This window comes from Phlebotomus papatasi, chromosome 1 (genome assembly GCF_024763615.1).
Source record: "Phlebotomus papatasi isolate M1 chromosome 1, Ppap_2.1, whole genome shotgun sequence".
NCBI classification, from domain to species: domain Eukaryota; kingdom Metazoa; phylum Arthropoda; class Insecta; order Diptera; family Psychodidae; genus Phlebotomus; species Phlebotomus papatasi.
In genome coordinates, this window is record NC_077222.1 from 90349316 (window position 1) to 90367451 (window position 18136).

At 32.3% G+C, this 18136-nt stretch overlaps 1 protein-coding gene across 6 annotated transcripts in view; it reads left to right on the top strand.

The window, feature by feature from the left end:
* The window catches only part of LOC129809663 (5-hydroxytryptamine receptor-like), a 161613-nt gene that overhangs the window by 20691 nt on the left and 122786 nt on the right, over positions 1 to 18136 (top strand). The window contains exon 1 of one of the 6 annotated variants that reach the window (XM_055859679.1): positions 11137 to 11473. The exons of 4 other annotated variants lie outside the window; for them this stretch is intronic. The gene's annotated coding sequence lies outside the window, so the exon portion shown is untranslated. Of the gene's footprint in view, positions 1 to 11136; positions 11492 to 18136 lie in introns of those variants that run through there. One more of the 6 variants, XM_055859685.1, reaches the window with a different exon arrangement.

Sequence of the window (18136 nt, forward strand, 5' to 3'; positions counted from 1 at the left end):
CTATGGCTAAAGCATAGGATATGTGCCATTTTGCCTCTGAGCTACACAAATATTTTAATCTTATGAGATCCCAGATTGGCTAATGCTTTGGAAACACTTACGACTTAAGCGGAGAGATAGGCTTAACGTAATTATAATCAAAATAATAATTTGACTAAATTCCCATCTGTTTATCACTAATTAAGCCGTTTCTCGGCTTAAGCTGAAAGACGAATTATTCAAAAAGTGATGGAAAAGTAATCTGATCATTATTTTGATTACAATTACGTTAATGCCCGGCGCACAATAACTTTTGTTTTTAAACATGTTTTCAAAATTTTCTATGAGAAAGAGCGAGATGACTACATCTTTCATTCACTCTCACAGGAAATTTTGAAAACATGTTTAACAACAAAAGTTATGCTGAGCGTAAGCCGTCGCCCTGCTTAAGTTGTAAGTGTGTCTAGAGAAGCTTCAAAGCGATTAAAAGTTTTAGATTTAGATAATCAGGGAAAGGTTTGCTATTAAAATATTTTATGAGATTTAAGCATGAGCAAAACTTAAGCCTGAATTTTAATAAAGTAAAGCTAAAAGTTTCTTGACATTTAAATTTAGCTAAAAGGTTGCAGATTAACTTTTCCAACATGTTTAATGTAAAATTGCATCCTTTTGAACTTACCTATTCATGAAATCCTAGGAGTAATCTAACCATTCTTAACACTTTTCTCAATTTGAGCCTAAGTTTTGTAACTATAGGGGCTACTTGTCCCTTCACCAACCAACTTACATTGAATTTGTGAAACAGATATCAAAAATCACTATCACTATCAAAGATAATTAAAATTCGATTATCAATCTTTAAGTCGAAACCTTTGGCTTGCCAGAAGCATTTTCAAGATGTGCTTGTGTCTCTATTTATCGTACCTATTTGACTATTTTACGTATATCCTGTCGTGTTTTCCCATAAAATTCTTCAGTATCTCTATATGATTTTCCATCTTTTAACTTATGATTTCTTTTCATTTTAATAATAATATAATAATGCTGGCACAACATTCCATGAAGGAATAAGGCCTTCCCGCAAGGGGATAGACATGCATTATTATTTTTTCTTGTGTACGGGATGAGGTTGTCAGTCCCATGCCCATTTTAACCTAGATTTTAAGTTAACAAAAAAATAGGGGAATGTTGGTATGGTTCGCACAGAGTGAACCTTCAAAGAACGCAAATTTTCTCTTTGTTTGCAAAGAGTTAGTTCGTCATTTGTTAGCCATAGGATAGATGAATATTAACCTCATGAGACGAGATGAGAAATGGTAAACCAGCTCTTTGCAAACAATGAAAAAAAACGGTGGCAGCCAAAATCCCGAAAGCCAAAATCCCGAAAGCCAAAATCCCGAACGCCAAAATCCCGAAAAGGCCAAAATCCCGTAAGCCAAAATCCCGAAAGCCAAAATCCCGAATTTTTAAAATCCTGAAAGGGATGAAATTATATGGAGGAAAATGTTTAGAATAATTTCCCAAGGCACAGAAGATTTCCCTTTGCCTCCAGCAAGCACGAGTGCAATCGTGGGAGTAGCTTATGATGCTTATGATACTTTTAAGAATTCGGGATTTTGGCTTTCAGGATTTTGGCGTTCGGGATTTTGGCTTTCGGGATTTTGGTTTTCGGGATTTTGACCGGGACCCGAAAAAAATTGCATCGTTTGAAGGTTCACTTGATTTATCGATACTATCGATTCGATAGTGTCGAAAAGTTATCATCCGCCCCCTGAACAATTTGGCCGTGCTGTTGATTTTGAGATACTCGAATCATATCCATTTCTCATCATCTGTGTCAATTCGATACTGGAAAGTCTCGTTTTCATTTTCCCAAATGCAAAATCTCTTACCAAAGTACATTTTTGAGTTTTCATTTCTCTTTCAATAAATTTGTTTTCCTTCCTTTAGTTTTTTTTCTAACGCGTGTAAATGTTTAAAAAAATACATTTCCGAGTCGTATTTAATGCCTTCTAATTTTTGTCTTATCATCTTCACCCAGAAACTCAGATTGGTGCTATCAATTGCTTTTGGTGTTTTTGTCCTTTGCGTCGAAATTGCCATTTCTGAAGCATATGAATCAGTTTTCAAGGTGGCTCTTGATGGTTTATGTTATTTATATGAAATATAAATAATATAATAATTTATTATGAAATTTAACATAATTCTATTCTATACGCTAACAGTTGAGGATCTAGTAGGGGAAAGTACTCTCCCTTCGAACGTTCATGCCTTCGAATAATGTGAATATTCTTTAAGTATTCCTAAGAAATTTAAAGATTTCTATTAAATATTAGCTGGCTTATTATCAATTATTGATAACTATGTGACGATCATGTGAAAATCTCTTAGGAAAAGTAAAAGAAATTCACATTATTCAAAGGCATGAACGTTCAAATGGAGAGTACTTTCCTCTATGAGGTTTCGGAGAATTAATAATAGTTTTACCATATCCAACAAAATTTTAAAGCATTTGAGACATTTTGAAAGGCTTTCATGTTATTACACTAAAATTGCAATTTCTCTGTGAACATTATCAATTAGATTTTTTGTAGAGAAGCAAAAATGTGAACTGGTAATTACATTTTGTACCAAATTTGTCAGAAAATTCCTGAACATTTCCCTCTGGCATACCAAAAGCTCAATTTTAAGCTTTGAATTTTATCTAAAATGTTTTACAGAGGATTAACTACTTCTCGCCATTTAATTATAATTTTGAGATATTCCTGAATTTCAAGGAGGATGTTTTTTTTTTAATTTAATAAACAAAGTCTTATTTTCTGTTATTTCGAATGAGTTTCTATTGCAAGTAATTTAAAATTGTCTTTTTTTTAAATAAAGAGAATCAAGGAGTGAGCTGTACTGACTGAAAAGAGGGAAAGCCACTTCATGGAAGTAATCATTTTTTAATGGAATCTGTTTATTTAACTTTGACGGGTGATTTGTTGAATATTTAAGGAGTTGAACGAGTTCTTAATAAGCGAATTGTTTGGAAATATACGTCAGGTTTAATATCCAATTTTTGAAAGTATGAGTTAAAAAAGAAAATAATGAAATAAAAGATCAGCAGAAGAAAGTGAGGGACAGGGAAGTTTTCCGACAAGGGAAAATGTGCTTCAAGCTGATTTGTGAGTGATCCCACAAATCATCCCCCAAAATGATTTATCTGTGTGGCATTTGTGGAGGATATTTTCTCCTTTTCATTAATATTTTAGGATATATGAAATATCCATAGCCCGTAACGAAAATCACTTCGCTGGGAATAGTTGTGTGTATGCTAGAAAGATATGCCGTTGGAAAATATTACATTCTTTCTGGGATTTTCTCATCACGTCCGGCAATCCGGGGGCCAGAGAGGAAAGAATTCTTTGGGTGTATATATATATGGTGTATTGGAGGGAATCTCTGAGGACAGGAGGTAGATGTTAGAGGATTGAGAAATGCCACAGGAATGGGCAAAGAATGAAGATAAGCTTTGGCAATTCATAGCAAATTCTTCCTTGTTTCTCATGTCATGAAAATTATGGATGGATTCCTAGCCCATGAAATGCGTACTTATGTGTTTTTCCTGCTATAACCAGCTTATGTAAAATTGAGTTTGAACATCCATTGGGGTATTTTTTTCCACCTGAGACCCTTGTAGCGCCTCTCCATCCAGTCATATCCTCCTGTCGTCCCATTCCAAAGTTTCATAATTTTCTGCCTCACACACCAGGTGGGAAAATTCTTTTTTTTTCTACCTCCCATTCCCCCCTCTCATGTGAAACTTTCACTCTGCAAGAAAATTGCGAGTGCACCATTTGTTTGCTGTACACACATATTTAGTTTATAAGTTAAACAAATATACCCCAGGTTGTTCGTTTACAAAATGAGCATAGAAATTGCGAGAGAAGCGTCTCCCAATGTGTGTGTTATACTTTCGATATATATCAGCGAAAAGGTGGAAGAGTGGAAAATTGCGTATTGATGAGGGGCCTTTTCCGAAAACGTCCACCCAAACCCAAACCACCACCACATCCCCCTGACAAAAAAAAATCGTCAGTAAGCCAAAAACTCGACGGTGGAATAGCAATTCTGGACTTTCATATGTGTGCCCGATTTTAGCATTACTCTTCCAATCTCTAAGTGGCGTTTGGAGATTGAAATTTGCAATTGATTGATTTATGGTATTCACTTACCTAAAGGGGATTGCATTTCTCATAATAAAAGTTTACATTTCTGTCTGGTTATTTGATGAGAGTTGTCTAATACATACAATTGAAGATTGAGACAGCATTACAAATCAAACATGAGCACAATAATTTAAATTCCAATTAGTGCTGTGCATATCTGGGATTCTTGCAATGGAATAGCACAGCAATTCAAATTCAAATGTAGAAGTTAGTATACATGGGATACGTCAAATGCAGTCTGATCATAAATGTAATCAATGAGTACGAGGTACATGAAGATCAGAAAGTCTTTGATTTCAATCCTTTCAATCAAAATCTATTGTTTTATTGCATTTTACTACCTCAATATTATTGTTTGACTTTACATTAATTATTAAATCTTCCACTCTGTGTACTATTGCGTAAGATTATCAAGTAAATGTAGTAGTATGTATTCTCTTATAAGTAAATTATGAATTGTTGATAATATTCATAAAATATTAAAAGACTAGATTAGTATTATATATATTCAGACTTAGGAGAATGTTGGCATGGTTCGCACACAGTAAACCTTCAAACAATGCAAATTTTCTCTTTATTTGCAAAGAGCTAGTTCGTCATTTCTTAGCCATAAGATAGATCATTATTAAGCTCATGAAACGAGATAAGAAATGGCAGGTCAGCTTTCTACAAACAAAGAGAAAATTCGCATCGTTTGCATGCGTATGCGAACCATGCCTACATTCCCCTATTGGATTGTCGCAGTTGTTTATGAAGCAAATTACCTTGTTATCACTAAATATTTTAGATATTTAAAAAAAAAAAATAAAACAACTAGATCTTTCGTAATTTACATTATGAAATCAATAATTTTTAACATTCACGATCCTATGAGGAACTTCACGGAATTTTTGTTTATTTACGACTATTCAGATAATTCGGTTAGGGGAAGTTTGGCATGGTTCGCTCGCGCGAACTTTCGAACAATACGAATTTTCTCTTCGTTATGAAAGAGATGAATCCGAATTTCTTAGTCGTAAGATACGAAATCATAGAATTTAGAATAACATAGAAAAAACATAGAATTGGCCCAAAATTGGTGATTTTGATGGTGCACATTTCATGTGATTTCTCACAGTTAAATTCATTTTCAGAAAAAAATCACTTAACCAATAGATGAAGGGATAATGTGAGTTGGTATTTACGTAATAATTTTTTGCATCGGTGGAAAATTTTCCGAGTGGCGTAAAACACGCAAATACTACACTGTGTATTGGTTCGATCACTGAAAGTGTTATTGTTTGCCAACCCATCAGGCAGCCTTAACAGATTGAAAATCAAAACCTAACCTCAATGAGGAAAACGGCTTGCGGAATCTTTGTTTTTCCCATGTTTTTATACTCCTCTTTTTCCCAGTTTGTCTTTGGAATCTTTGTCTTAGTAATTTTTGTTTTTTGGACACTTCATCTCTTGAAATCTTGCCCTTTCCCTTTCATGCTTTCAATATTATTAAAAATTTTGATTGATTGAAAAAAGTTTGGTTAAGTTGAAAATTGAGGTTATGTTGCAAACGACATTGTTGTGGTTCTCACCTGAGGAGGAATAGGAGTATTTAGTATAATGTCTTATTCCAGCCTTGTTGCCAAATGGTCCGAGTGGAGCACGGTGGGTTTTGTTTAGAACAATAGGGGCGGACCTTATTAGCTTAGATTTAAATTCGGACTTAGATTCGGACGACTCAAGCTTCGGACAACTCATTTTTTTTTGTGTTCCTAATGGATTTAACCCATGGTCCTTTTAAGAAAATTTGACGAATTTTACTAGATATTGAAATATAATATTGAAATGAGTCAAATTCAATAAAAAATATAGAAAAAAAATGAATTGTTCGAATCTTAGGTCCTCCGAAGGGAACGTACTTTTCTCTACATACTTTTACTGCTCTCAGAATTCGCTTTACGGCCGACTTATTGAATAGAGATCTCTTGCGGTTATGCAAATTTTCTAGTTGCATAATGCCATTTCGCGCTGGTTTGATCGATTTCGAAAAATGTGCATAATCCTTAGACTCCCCGTATCTAAATTTCGCAAGGTGTAGAAACAAAAGAGACGGCAAAGTAGCCCAGCTTTGCAGAGTGCTCGAACTTATAAAATACATATTGGGATTCTAAAATACGTATTGAGAAATTCGTATTTGAGAATGTTTTGGCATGAGTAACAAGTATACCTACAGACAGACGGAAAAGTAAATTCGAGAATTTGTTAATCATTTATGGGTACTTTCTCGATTGAAATCTATGCAGCCGGATTGGGAATTTGAAGACAGTGCGAAGGCCTTTTTAAAAATCGTCAGTTAAATCAGCATTTATCGTAACTTCATTTTTGCGATTTTGAGATATATACATATTTGGAATCAGCGTAATTTTGTTTATTAAACGAACTTCTGAAAAAGAAACTTTTATAAGCCCAATAAAAATTATTTTAAACAAAAATTATCGTAAGTGCCCTTAATTAAGAAAAAATTATCAGAATTTGTCGTAACTTCCATTTTTGGGGAAGTTACGACAAATTTCCATACAAAATTTTCAATAATCAGCATTTGCCGTAACTTCTTTTGCTCACTTGCGTGGCTTGTAATTTGCAGCAAAATTGCAATATTTATCAATAAAACGTTTTTAAACTCTTCCAAATATCGAAAGACACTGCGAATAGTGTTACATGAAATCATTTTAATTCAATATTTGCGAGAAAAAAGTGAGAAAAAATCCCTATCCATCTGTCATTAATTCAGAACAAAACAAACGCAATTTATTACAATTTATTTAATAAAACTTATTAAATAAAAACTTTTAGGGACAGGGATAACAGTATTATTGACTAATTTAGTCAAATAAAGGCGCTTATTATCACTAGAATAATTCAAATTGATATAATGCATTTTAGAAAATTGTCGTAACTTCCAGAATCTCCATATACATTAGAAGTTACGGCTTTATAAACGATGGAAGTTACGATAAAATATTATTGTGTTTCTTCTAACATATTTCTCAATATTGCAGCTTTTAAATAATTTTATAAAGATTTTCTCAAGTCAACTTACAGTTTATTAGTGCCACTTTTATTATTTTTACTCAAAAGTATCGCATTCGGGGCTCATTTTTAAGAAAAATAATATTGAACTGAAAATTTCGTCTCCTGAAAAGTTGTCAAAAGGAAGTTACGACAAATGCTGATTTAACTGACGAAATGTAAATGTGGCTAAATTGGTTGAGAAATTCAGCCCTCTAGAGCGGTGAAACATTGACTTTCAAAAATTCAAATGGCGAATTTTACGGTTTTAGTTGTCTGTGGACGAAATGTTCACCTAGCTATACAATATATCTGGAAATTAATAAAATTAGTTAGAGAAAGTTTTTCTAGCGTGGGGGTTCACCGAAGACCGGTAGTCAATATCATTGACCGTTTAAGCTGCAGAACGATGAAAAGTTGAAAAAAGATCTTTATTTGAGTTCGTGCAATAAAATTGAAGATTAAAAAAAATATTAGAATAAAGAAAAAGGATCGTAAGCATAATAACGAATATTAACCCAATAAAATCTCCTCAAAATTTTATTTTCAAAATTGGATTTAAAGTGATTATTAGCCATATTGGAAAAATATTTAAAATACGCAGTTAGAAAGAGTTGATTGTTTTATCCCATTCAGTCAATGTACCAGAAATACTTGAGATAGAATGTTCATATTTTGGGATTAGTTTCTTACAGATAAACGATCTGTGATTCAGGGTTTCTGCCGTTTACCTGATGAGATCGGTCGTGGTAAGTCGGCGGCAGCCGCAACCAAGCATTATTTGAGGAGAAATATATTGAATTGAATTGAATTGAATTAATAGATGATTTTTTGAAAAGATTTTTTTTTAATCTATTATAGGGGCACTGAGAGCCCCTGTCAAACACATGTCTTAACGGTCACTGAATTTAAATTTTGTGCATTAATTCATTATAAACTCTATTGATTTAAATAGAGTAACTATTCAAGAAAACAAATTAGCAACTAGAATTCAAATCAGAAAAGAGGAAAGAGGCCAATTCTAACAAATTCGACGGGAGGACGAATTTTCCGTTCGCTATTTTGAGCAAAAATTTTGCATGACCTTCCGCGAAGCATGAAAACAATAACAAAATGTATTTTTATCTCTGTCGGACCATTTTTTCCCAAGTAATTAAAAAACTAAATTTACTAAAAATCCATTCCCGACAGCAATTCGGACAGCAGTTGCCGAGGAATAAATTTTCTAAAAGCAATCAAATTTACGTATGATGTATAATGCCATGGTAAGGAATGGGTTAAATCCGACGGCTCAGAATATAAGTCGAACAACTCAATTTTTTACAACAATCGTTTTATTCGCTTTTTGAATACCACTTTATACCCTCTATCGTCCGTGTGAGTGTACTTGAATCATAATTATTTTCAAAATTATAGAGATTTTAAATCTCAAAAATCCAATAGAGGAAAGGCTCATAATTTTGTCCAGTTTCTTATTTTGGACACTTTGAGGATAAAATTGGACACTAAAAATAAATTGATTAAAATTATGGATTTTTATTCCAATATTTGATGAATAATGAATTCTATCTAAATATTTGTTTTTTTTTAGAAGATTTTAACACTAAATACGTTAAATTTTGAATATGATTTGAGTTGAAATTGCATTGTTAAAAATTCAGTGTGAGCAATTGCTTACGAGAAATATGAAAGAACTTCGTGTTGTACTTCAGTCTTACTTAGCTGTGATGAAGTACTAAAAATGTTTCTTCGCTTTTTTTGAGTGATATTATTGAATATTCATTGAATATTATGTTGATTAACGTTAGTGGTGATTTGTACATTTGACCTGAAATTAGATTTTCCTTGTGAATTAGATTTTTCGTTTGAAAAATAGGAAATTTTTTAAGACATTCATCAGTGTGGTGATACTCCTTATTTTTGGACAGGTGTTTTTCTCACGAAATTTCGGGAATTTTTAGTTTTTGTGATGACTAGGTTGGACAAATGTCTAGGGAAACAAATGAGCATCATCTCTGCGAAAGATATGTAGCGAGAAAAGCCTTAAAAGGCTCCCGGAAAGGCCAGGGAATGAGCGAATCCGCACGTACTTAGAGTACCGAAGTCAACTCACTTTAATGAATGATATGAAAAGTTTCCGGGCTTCTTGTGACATTCTACGTTTCCTATACATGAACAGGAAGAGGACTTGGTAAGATTGGTTCATTAAATGAAGAACAATGGGCATCCTGTTGAGGCAGATTAGCCGTCCAAATTTACAACCAAGTTGTCCAAATTAATAACCAAGTTGTCCAAAATTCGAGTCAAATTCACCTCTACATATCAATTCATTTTTAAACGTATTAAGACTAATTTTAGTAAAAACAAAGACAATAAACCCTTGCCAAGTTTCTAAACAACCCTTCTGAAAAGAGAGTAACAAAAAAAGTCAATTAGTATTGAAAATATCGCACTTCAAACTTAGAACATCGATGCTTATAAGTAGACTGTCAAAAATTATGAGCCTTTACCCTACTCTGCATGTAAAATCTCAGCTTCAAATCGCTCTTCTGTAAATTTTGCCTACTGCGAGTTGTTCGTTTCTTATTCTGAGCGATCGAATTGTTTTACTCGTTTTGCTTGACTTTCATTAAAATATGAAATTTTTACGCGATTTAAACGCTTGTGTATTTGCGACTTCTTTATTATTCTTACAATTCTTATTGATAATCACAATGTAAATATGAAAGAATGATTATCTTTTGTTTTTAGAAAGTAAATTAGTATTTCTGTTAGTAAAAAATATTTTTGATTAATTAAATTTTCTATCTTAATCAATAAATTATTAAAAGTTGATCAAAAATTCTGCCAAAGAATTTTTTACTTAAATATTATATTTCGCAATCTGGTAGTCTTTGTCACAGTGTATAAAATTATTTGAAATCCTCTTACCAATTGTACAATTTGCATTTGCATTACATAAAACATTTGGACACTGGCAATTCGTGCATTAAATCCTATGATAAATCCCACGCTGAGTGATCTAATAGTCTAGTAGTTTATTAATTTTTTTTTTTGATGTACCTGTCGTCTAAAATTCTAATTATACAAAAGCTTTTCATAAAGTCTACCTAACGCTGAATTAACTCAAAAATATAATCTGGCTAAAGGATTACTTTTTCCATCATTCCAACATCAAAAGCTTTATGATTGGATCATTACGTTGTATGTAGATTGCGGTTGCCTTAAACCAGGCACTTCGCGAAGAGCTTTAAGCACTTGGTCTGGCTTTTCGGGACATTCAGTTTTCCCATGTGCGGAGATAATTTTGAGATTTCTAAAGCGGTTGATGAGATGATGTGAGAGAAATATGCAGAAAAAAAGCGGAGTCAAAATAACCCCAAAATACTCAAAAGACAGCTTTCATTTGTCTATGTCGCTCAGAGCTTTCTATCTCCATCTCTGTTCGTCCCAATTTAGAAGGATATATGAATATTATTAAAAAAATAAACCAAAAAAGCCATCTCTTGGTTTTTTGTTGTTGTTGTTGCTAAAAGGAGGGGAAGATGGCTTGTGAGAGTTTCTAATGATGCTGTTTGTGGGGGGCGAATTGTATGAGTGGGAGTGAGAGGGAAATATTGGGGAGGATTAGAGCTTCAAAAGCATGTGAGAGCTTTTTTTTGTTGGAGGAATGGTATGTGGTCCCTGTCCGTCTTACTGAGAGACAATGATGGGAATTTTTCTTCTCAGTCCAACCAGCACCTTTTCAACTGGTGTCTGTGTATTTGCGGGAAAAAGTGTGCTGGAAAATCGTGTGGTGACGTCATTGGGCAGAGGGGGACTTTGTGACGGCAATTGAATGTATAGGAGAGAAGAGAATCTGGTGAGAGAGAGCTTGGAAGCTTTCCCCCAAAAAAGGTTCAGTCAAAGCCCAAACAGTGTGTTGTGAAGGCATGAGAAAATTCAGTCTCAACTGGCGCGTCGTGTGGAAAACATGCTGAAAGTAGCATCGATATAATTTAAATTAAAAAAAAAAACAATCCGAAAATAAGAAAATCCCAGGGAAAGAAAAAAAAACACTGTTGAGATCTTTCTTTGTTGTTTCTCAAGGAAGAAGCATAGATATAGCACAAAAATTCTGAGTGATTGAGAAGTAGTCAAAAATATCCATAAAGCATAAACTCATCTCTTTCAATAAATTAAATAAATATGATATAAATTACCGTGGTGCTTGAGAGAGAGGATTCCACTTGCCGGTGATTGAGACACATTAAGTGTGTTTATTGGGGGAGATGAAGAATTTCTTCTCCTGTTGTTCTAACTCCTCTTCACATCATTTATTTGAAATCAATCAGCAATTTTCCCAAGAGATAATTTGAGAGGATGATGAAGAGTGTTTTTCCACCAATATTTTTTCACACGCTCCCATTTTCACTCATGCTCCTGCAACAGTTACAAGAAAAATGCTCAAGCGGCAAAAAAGAACTTCATTTTGTACCAATTTTCATACTTTCTGAAAAAAACTGAATTTTCCGGCGACTCTTTAAGAGAGAGTAACTCGCGATTTTTCCATCATCAAACTTGATGCTCCAGGGCATTTTTTTTTATATTTCGGGAGAAAGTTATCACCCTGATTTTCGAGCTCCTAAAAAAAGGGTGACAATGTCATGCACAGCTGAAGGGTTTAAAAGGGTGTGAAAAACAAGAAATGTGTCGAAAGGAATAAAATAAAAATTGAGTTAATAATTGTCGGCTGAAAATAATATAATAACACAGAGAGGACATAGAGAGATACAGCCCAGAAATTTGGGAGAAAAGACAGAGGCAGAAAATTCACAATATCGCAAAATATCGGGGGGAAAAGGTTATTTCATTTATGATTAAATTGCTTCACCACCTTTTTTTTGGGGTGGAGAGCTTCCATGAGCTTCGACTATACTATGATAAAAAAAAAGATTAAATTTGTCGTGATACTCGAGTGGGCACATGTGTTGGGAAAAAGCAGAGAAAAAAAAATTGATGTTGAGTGTGAGAAAAAAATTGTCATCGAGTTGTGTCGGAGTTTATCACTTGGTTGAGATTCGCTTTATTATTAACTTTTATTGTAAGTTTGTCACATCGGCAGATTGAGACTAATTTTGTGCTTCAAACACTTGATTATCGCACTGCTGTGGATATAGTGGCACATCCCCTTAATATTCTTTGTTCCGGGAAAATCCACAATAGAAAGTGTTTAAATTTAAAGGAGTGTGAACTAAATATAGAAACTCCATCTAAATTGGATCAAATTAAGAAAATCTTTTTTCTTTCAATCAACTTGAGCATTGCAAATTTAAAGTTGTTTTCCAGTTTTGGAGTTTGTGAGAAAGTTTATGAACACTTTAGAATACAAATTGAATTTGAGCTAACCATTTCCCATGAGCTTCACTGACTGAGAGATTTTGATTAAATTAATTAGGTCAATTTTTATCCAGAAAACTCTGCTCAACCAGTGTAATTTTGTCTTTGTGTCTTTATTTATCCTATTCTTCATAAAATTAATGGATACTGTACATAAATAACGTGAATTAAAAAGCTTCCATGTTAGAATATCTCAAATAAAAATAACTTTTGGGAGTTAGGGCAGAATCACATTGACAATAAGATGCTCGCCGTAGCATCATCGTATTTCGTTAATTTACGCATTTTTTTACGCTTGGAATCGTACAAAGCATGGGCACTTTTTCCTATTTGTAAGAGAGGTAACGTCCCTAGGTTTTTTTGGTCCATAAAAGGTCTCACTGTAAATAATGTTGAATTTAAAATAAGGGCAGAATCACATTGACAGTAAAATGGTCAACGTATTTCGTTATTTTACGCATTTTCATTGCAATTCTTACGCAAATTCTCGATTACCGTATTACCATATCTCATACTCGGTGGCACTTAAGTGAAAATAATATAAGAAAATTGAAGAAATAAAACGAAAATTCGATAAACGGTGAACAAAAACAAAACTGTAAAACAAATTAATCGTACAGCTTTTTCGCTCACCGTTTATAGCATTTTCGTTTTATTTCTTAAATTTTTTCTAATATTATTTTCATCTAGTGCCACCGAGTATGAGATAAGGTAATACGGTAATCGAGAATTTGCGTAAGAATTGCAACGAAAATACGTAAAATAACGAAATACGTTGAGCATTTTACTGTCAACGTGATTCTGCCCTTATTTTAAATTCAACATTATTTACAGACCTTTTTTGGAGCAAAAAAAATTTAGGGACGTTATCTCTCTTACAAGTAGGAAAAACTGCCCATGCTTTGTACGATTCCAAGCTTCGTAATGACTTAATTTTTCCTATGTTTCTCAATAAATGTGACTACGCGAAATATTTTAAAAACTGGACACCTCCCCCTACAAATTTAAACATTTAATTTATGAATTGTGAGTGAAATTATTTAATGCTAACGTGAATGACTTTTATTGGTTCCTAATACAATAAAAAAAATATTGATAAAAAACAATATTCAAGTTTAAAATTGAAAATAAGTACGTACTATAAGTAAAAGTTGACAATTACACAAAGATTTTACACAATTATCGTTACAATGCTACACAAGCATTTAATTTAAAAAAAAAAGTTTATTACACTGCACAGCAAAAAAAAAATGCAAAAATGATCATTGGTTTGTTTTTTTACCACAGTTAATATTGTAAAGTTACACAAAATGTGTATTTTACAAAATCGTGTAATCTAAAAATGTGTAATTTTATGATAAATTGTGTAGGTAGACGGCAAAATTAGCAATTGATTACACAATTGATGTGCACAATTAGTTACACATTTTGTGTAAAATTACATAGATTGTCGTCAAAATGTGTAGAAATTTCGTAAATGTGTTGTAATCTCAGAGTAATACACGGAGAGGACGTTCGAATAAAAAATCTGTGCCAGTTTTCATGTAAAATAATTTTCCTCAAATTGAATAAAATGAGTGTAAGGTAAAGTGCCCTCAAGTCGACCGGTTCCTCAATTCGATTATTCAATTTATTTATATTTGCACTAATATTTGGCGTATGAGGTCAATTATTCCATAAATAAATACGAATCAGTGACAATTTTACAGAAATTCACGATATCATTCAAATATTGATCATCGGTCGACTCGAGGGCACTTTACCTTAACTGGCACTGGTTTCTCGGGTGATGCATGCACTTTTATAACAAATTCAACTACTTCAGACTTTTTTTTTGTTGATAGCTCGTATGAATTTAAAAAAAAATTAATTAATTAATTTGTTTAATTAATTTTTATTGAAATTAATTAAACAAATTTTTATGTACACAGAAAGAAATATTTTGTAAAACTGTTTATATATCGACGGCTCCATTCCTTACTATACTAAGTCGACTTAGCTTTATATTACTCCGAGAGATATGTTGTTCCTGAGACCGAGATCTACAACTGGTGAAAATTTGGTGGTCATTCGATATTCGGGTAACGAGAAATTTGAGACTTCCGAAAAAAAATTACACGGGCAGCATAGGAAATCGCCAATTATTGTTTTGATGTACTGGGCTATTTCTGAATTTTTGTAAATTTTTTAGTTTACAAATTTATTATTCAGTTTGCAATGATTCGTGGAAAATGTTCCTTCAAAGGCTTCAATCCAGGGGCGACATTTCATTTTTCTATAAGTTTTTGCATAGAGGCGCTGAAGACTATTGGCAAGTTTTTTCCTAAAGAGAATTGACTTATCAGTCTGATATATTTCGAAATCGTGCACTAAAAGATATTTAAAAAAAAAACATTTTTCATAATGTTCGCCGAAATAATACAAGAACTACGAGCAAATTTGTTTAAGTCGCAGTGCAATATCTGCAAAATTTTTACATGGAAAAGTGAAAAATAGCTTCACTTTTTATTACGCTTGATAGGCCCCTGCTTCAATCATTGAAGTTCATTCGTTGCAGTTAGAAGGGAGGGAAATTTTTAATAAAGCTTCTACTGTATACACATTTTTCTGATAGAAATATTTGATAAGATATTTTCTGACAAGAAGAGGGTAAAATGCAAAATTTACTGTTAAAGATATGAAACACATTAATGTCTTGAACAGCTTTTGGAAATAGATATTCGTTTACTCGAGTATGCCAGCAATTCTTAACAGATTTATCAAAGAAAAATTCAAATTCAAAGAAGTCTTAAATGGTAAGAAAAGAATATTTTTTGAATTATGTTTTCTTTTACATATATATCATGCAATTTTTAGTAATTTCATGTGTTCCAGTTGTAACAAAATGTTATGTTCTCCGGTGAATAATTCGAAAATGTACAATGATATCAATTTATGATTTTCGGTGTATATTCAATTTGACTTCCAGCATAATTATAGTGGACAACCTCATTCCTAATTATTATTTGTCCATATATCATGTTTTGTCAGCTTACGCAAAATTCCACCTTTATTAGTCGGAATGGAAAATTTGACTGAAAGTTGGTACAACGGGATCTCCAAACAAAATTTAGTGCGAATTCTGCAAATTAATCTCAACCAATAATGCGCTGATTTAGGTTTGTCACAAACTTTCTTCTTCTAATGATGCAAAATTATTTTAAAATGACAACAGTTCTTTTCAATTGACTTCAGTTATGTAAAAGCACTTTTTGATTACAATAACATAAAAAAACATCCTTGTTAAAATCGTATACTTTTAAAAAGAAAAATTATTAAATACGTAAACTGAAGGTGTGATAGATCCAAGATTCTTTTTACGTTAAACAAGAAATGGTATTAGGGTAAAAGTATCAAATGCTAATATAAATCTAAAGTAGAAGCAAAAGCCAACTTATGACCGAAGCAACTTATTAAATTTTGTTATTTATTATTTGCTCTTTAGGAATAAATGACTTAAATGACATGAAAAGCACTCGCTCAATGGTGCAACTGTCCGAGGTTCAAAACTCCTTTTTTAAAATTGTGTTTTTTTTTGTAATTTTGGGCACACTGGGCTCGGAGGTATTAGGAAATAAAATCAATACAGTACGACTCCAATACTGTCAATCTCTCTAAAGAAAAATAAAACATTAAATTCCAATGGGAAAAAATGTGTGAAATTTTACGATAGAATGTCAAAATTTTAATTATTTTTGTTCCGAAACATTTTTTAATGATTGAACTAGAAACTATAACGTTTGTTTACATAAGGAATTGTAGAAATATAAAAGTCAAATACGTCAAAAGACAAACTATTGGAATGGAACTGTAAAAAAATGTAGTTTTGTTAATAGAATTTAACAAGAAATTATAGAAAAGAAAATGCTTCATCTTGGGTAACGCCGCTGTGAGACGTGCCATATTATTATTATTATTATTACAGTAGACTCTCTCAAATTTTGGAATTTGGAACCGAAATGTCTCCCGAAATTCTGAGAAGTTCCGGCGTAAAACAATTTGAAATTCAACGATTTTTGTTAATGATACTAAATTTACTTATACACGGAAAAAAATATTTCGTAAAATTTTACGTAAATGTTTGTTAATTCCTACTGGAGACTTACAAAATGTTTGTAAATCGTTTAACTCACTGAAAAGCTCGTAAAAGTTTCTACTTTTTTTTTATAAAACATTGCTTGTAACATGATTATTTAACGAGAATTTTTAGTTTTTTCTTAACAACCATTTGTTAGTAAATAATGTTCGTAAAAACACAGAAAAATGTTCGTAAAATTTTGTCATCTGTTCGTAAATTTTTGCCAAATAAACAAAAATGCACGAACAATTTTTTATAAAAGAACAAAAAGTGTTCGTCAAGTGATCATGTTACGAACAAAGTTTGTGAAAAAGTACAAACTTTTATGAACGTTTTAGTGGGTTAGGGGAGATCAGGGCAGCATTAGCCACGTATCGTATTAGATAGTGGTATCTTATAGTTTGCCTTCAAAGGAATATTGAGGAAACCATTCTTTATTCTAAATATAAACTTCCCTTACTATTCATTGAATTATCAGCCTCAAACAAACATTTTTTGTACAAATTATACGCAATGAAAAATTTCATTTTGTGGCTAATTCTACCCCGGTCTCCCCTATACGATTTACGAGTATTTTGTAAGTATCCGGTAGGAATTAACAACACTGGTAAAAATAAAAGGATCAAATTGATCCAAATTTGATCCTCTTGAAAAGGATGGATCAAATTTCGAACTCTGAATGTACATTTATCATATTATAATATGTTAATTTGATCCATCCTTTGCAAAAGGATCAATTTAATCCTTTTATTTTTACCACTAAAACATTTACGAACAATTTTAGAAAATATTTTTCCTGTGTACTCATAATAGCAAATTCCAAGAAAAACTTTCATTATTGAGAACTAAGAAAAGTCTTGGTGAATTTAAGCCTATTTGCTTCATTCGAAAATCATAACTAAACTTTAAAATGTCAATAAACTTTTTTGCAAATTCAACAGCCTTCCGAATATACTAGTATCCCGATTTTGAAAGAACCAAATTAGCGGAAGTCTACTGTATTATTATTTTTTTAATATATTTTTTTTATTCGATCTCTACAATCGTCTCCTTACTATGCGTCTGCCGTCGACTCAGCGTTGTTGACCAGCCTTATTTTTAAATTATATCTACAAATTTTCTTGAAATACTGAATTTATTAAAAATCATTTTAAAATTAATGAACCGTTTTTTTTTCAATTAAAAAAAAAGAAATAGAAAAGCTAGACAGTTAGGTAAGAATATTGAAGATCTGATCTATATGTATGTACTTAAAAAGTCACCAAGTACTTTAATTTCACCCCCTAATAACTTTTACTAGAAAAGCTTTTCCTTCGATTAGAAAAAATAATCAGTCTTGCGGTCAAATTCCAGAATATAATCAGTCTGAACTGGCTACTGACTGTCTATTTCGTTTATCGAT